Source organism: Diaphorina citri, unplaced genomic scaffold (assembly GCF_000475195.1).
Source record: "Diaphorina citri unplaced genomic scaffold, Diaci psyllid genome assembly version 1.1 scaffold647, whole genome shotgun sequence".
NCBI classification, from domain to species: Eukaryota; Metazoa; Arthropoda; class Insecta; order Hemiptera; family Psyllidae; genus Diaphorina; species Diaphorina citri.
The window spans coordinates 126109-130223 of record NW_007378080.1 but is presented as its reverse complement, the minus strand read 5'-3'; the positions used below and the strand labels follow the sequence as shown (position 1 = coordinate 130223).

Here is a 4115-nt window from a genome sequence, read left to right as displayed (position 1 = left end):
GCTTGGGAAAAAACTGAGGCAAAAATTTGAGAGGGTCTAAAAGCCAGGAACAGTGGACAATCAAGAGGTATTACTGAAACTCAGCACCTGATTTCCGAATTCCAGTTTTTCGCTTTCTTTTTGCCTGTTGATTTGTTTCAAGTACCTACCTAGGGTTTCCGAAATAGTGACGCTCCTAAATGGCAAAGTATGTAGCTAAAAAAAAAAAAAAAAAAAAATGCATGAATAAATTAATCAATCTACTCATTTTGCAACTTGCAACCCCCTACTTCTTCAGCAAAAAAGTGAGTTTAAAAGAGAGAATTTTTTTCTAATTGCGTAATGTTCAATAGAGACCAAAAATTATTCATTAAAAAGAAAATTTCAAGACGTCTAGAGAGGTGGCTTGATAGAGGGGAGGAAGAAGGGAAGGAGAGGGAGAAAGATCAGATAGACAGAGACAGGAACAAACCATACCTGTTTAGACCAAAGTCCACCCTGGCCCGGAATTGTTGAGTTCCAAATGTAACAAAATATTTGAGTACCTAATAAAGTATTTGATTTTCCAACTGTAGAATAGAATATACCTTATTTATACTGCAAGAATGAGACCGAAAAGTCCCTTTATTCCTACAGTCTAAACAAGGTCTTATGTATTTGGTACAGAATAGGTGTAAATTTTATCATAGAAATCTTGCTTGAATTAAAAAAAGGAGAAAAAATACAGAGTATTCCGAAAGTATGTGATTTCCCAGGTGTTGGACGAGCTGATCAGGAAGTACGGAGGTGGAACTGGAGAGACAGAAGTGGAAGAGCACACTCAGTGCCATCGAGGAAGAGGTAAAGTCTAAAATCTATTTATTATTATTTTTAGGTTTGATAGGAAGAAGAGATAAGAGCTACATAGGGAAAAGAGTTGGGAGAATGGATGTGAGGATGAGAAAAGGGCGAGGTAAACTGAAGAAAAGGTGGAAAGATTGTGCGAATTAAGACCTGGGTGAGAAAATTTTAACGGGACATGATTTACGCAATAGGGCTGCCTCGAAGAGACTGACAAGAAACGCCGAGCCTGGAGTCGAAGAAGAAGACTCGTAATAATAACAGTGTCTATTCCATATCTCGGCTGAGATTGAACCTGCACCCTTTTGATTACCGGGTGAGACCATTACCGAGGCAGATTATACTGTCGGCTAGGACTTGATAGACCCATTATTAGCTGACTTCTATTGTAGATGAGACATTACTTTCACGTAACAATGTTTAAAGGGCAACTTGGTTCTAAAAAAAGTACTCTTTAAAAAGTGCTTACAGTCTTTTGCACACAGAATAAATCCATATATGTACCTACTTCATTATTTCAGGTTATTGAAATCACCAAGAAGTACACCTCGTCACGGAAGATCGAGCCTAACTTCACCGCTCAGGATCTGACAGATGGAGTCAAAATATTGGACAACAGGCGATTCAAGTTGAACAGCGAAGATACCGCGAGAATATTGAGTATCTTACAGAAGCGAAATAGAGCGCTGAGTGCTCTGCACGGGGGAGTGCCCGTGTTACAATGCTAGAGTTGTCAAAGTTCCGAGGCCCAGTCCGGAAAGGGAAAGTGTTGTAGCCCTCGCAGAAATTTTCGTTGTTATGAACTGAGTTGTATTCGATTATGTGACTTTTAATTCAGTCATCATACGAAATTTCTCTTTGGAATAGTTTGGACAATGGCCCCCTACCACACCCGCTGCCAGTCCAAACTAGTCCAAAGAGAAATTTTGTATGATGACTGAATAAAAGTCACATAATCGAATACAACTCTGTTGAACAGCTGTAATATAATGTCTAGGGGACTGATAGTAATAGATGTGCAACTTGACTTGTGTAAGATACTGTTTACAACGAGAAAGTCACAGGAAAGTATTTCGCACAAGGTAATTTAGGTCAGCTACTTACTATCAGGTACACTTGATCAGGTCCGCGTGTCAAGTCTACCTAACACCTGATAGTGACTGGCTGGCCTTACAATATTTATCATCAGTGGACACTTTGCTTAACACCAATACCTCAGTAAGCTATCGCTATACGGACCATACACATTTCGGTCTACCGAACTGGTCTGCCTGTTGTTGGGTGGAAGAGCTCCTTTAGAAGAGACCTGTCATTAAAAAATTAATAAATTCAATTAAAGGTACTTTCATTTCCTTAAGCACAACACCATCCTTTTCCGGTATTGAGGTCTTTTGTTGAAAATGGTAAAGAGTTGCAATATTGCCAAGTATGTAGACATGTTAATAAAACAGTATCTGTTTGTACTGTACTATTTTGTTGTTTAGTAGAAAGTACCACCGATATTTCGAGTTTCTTTTATAATACTTATTCGAGCCAAACCTTTTCATTTGGTACCGTGAAGGTCACGGGTGGGTCTCAACAAAAAAAATGGTGTAACGCAAAAACTATGAGAGATAATGAAAATTTATTGAAGCCAACATGATTTTTTTCTTTGAAACAAACACTATCTTAAAAAAAAAAAAAATGTACCAGACAAAAATTTGGCCCCTGACACCTTGGTACAAGCCAAAAACTTGATGAAACCCACCGGTGACTTTCACGGAACATCAATAAACCACCATGAAACCCACCGGTGGGTTTCATGGTGTTCAACGTGAACCTTAGTGATCCGATCATTAGAATAACATCACCTTTTCCTATCACAGTTTCATCACTTTTTGTACTGTTCTTTGTTCTGTATCATTTTTCATTGATTTAGTTTAGAGGGTTTTTCATATTAGCTTTGATTGTACAAAGTCACAGTACTTACCTATATGGGATTTTCTCAGTTATAGGTAACTGTTTAGTTCTAATGTTATAGTTGTGCTTTATTTTATATTTCTTCACCAATAAGACTTATTGTAAAAAGAAATGTACAAAATGCGAAAAGCGTTTATAATCAAACATTACCTATCCTATTGCATTTCTATAGTGCAAAGCAAGAAAATGGTATGAATAAACCTGGGATTTACAGTTATTGTGAACTCTATGAAAAGGTGCAATATAAGGGGTATTTTCCTTTGGGGAAACTGACCACTGGAAAATCGACAACTGCATGAAACCCACCGGTGACTTTCACGGAACATCAATAAACCACCATGAAACCCACCGGTGGGTTTCATGGTGTTCAACGTGTTAAAAAGTAGGACATTTGATTCCAAAAACCCGGACATTCCATCGAAAACCCGGACATTTCCCAAATTTCAAAATGTATAGTTTGCACCAGTGCCCAGGGTGCAGAGAACACTGCATTTGCCTTACTTGAGTTACACACGATCGTTCTTCTTCACATTCCGATGAAAGCAAACACTTTTACTGGTTTTGTTGATGTTTCATGAATACGAATTCCATAATGTAAAGACTATCATTAGTCATGTAAAATACACATGAACTAAAAAGGTTTGTTGATGTTTCATGAATACGAATTCCATAATGTAAAGACTATCATTAGTCATGTAAAATACACATGAACTAAAAAGGTGAATAGAAGGGGAGAAAGCACGCAACCCTGTCTGACACCTCTGAGAATCATAATATCTTCTGATAGGCCTTCTTCCACTTTGATTTTTTGGGTTAGTTATAGCACACAAAAAAGACTACTTTCCGGACTTACCTCTATGATGGTCTGTTTGGTGAGAGTGGCCATTAGTTCCGGCAACATCCGAATATCTTCGTTCAAATTCGGGCACGACGGCCCTTGCTCCTCGTCCATCATTTCGAACCCTTACCCTATCAAAACAAAAACTAAAATGAACGGAAAAGTTACGAATACATAATTAAAATTATTTTTTAGACTGTTATTAATGTTATAAAATGTCACAGGTAGATTAGGTAAATATCCTGTGAGTTCACTGTCTTATCTTTGTTAGTTGCAGAGATTGAGTTTCTTATCTTTTAAGCTAAGCTTTGTTAGTTGCAGAGATTGAGAAAGTATGCTATGGATGATTTATCACATTAAAATATTAATAATTATTATCTCGGCAATGGATTTTTGAGGAAGTGAATCCGTAACCTTCTGGCAACTCGATTCAGTTTTGTTCGCCTCCACCCCTACTTTTGCCTCAACCTCCATTTTCGCCTCCCCCTCCATTTTCACC

General features: G+C 37.8%; 1 long non-coding RNA gene across 1 annotated transcript; it reads left to right on the top strand.

The window, feature by feature from the left end:
- Positions 1–752: 752 nt before the first annotated feature.
- LOC113468114 lies at positions 753–2126 on the top strand. The gene is made up of 2 exons (XR_003391968.1): positions 753–819; positions 1341–2126. It is a non-coding gene; the product is annotated as an uncharacterized LOC113468114 (long non-coding RNA).
- The last annotated feature ends 1989 nt before the right edge of the window (positions 2127–4115 follow it).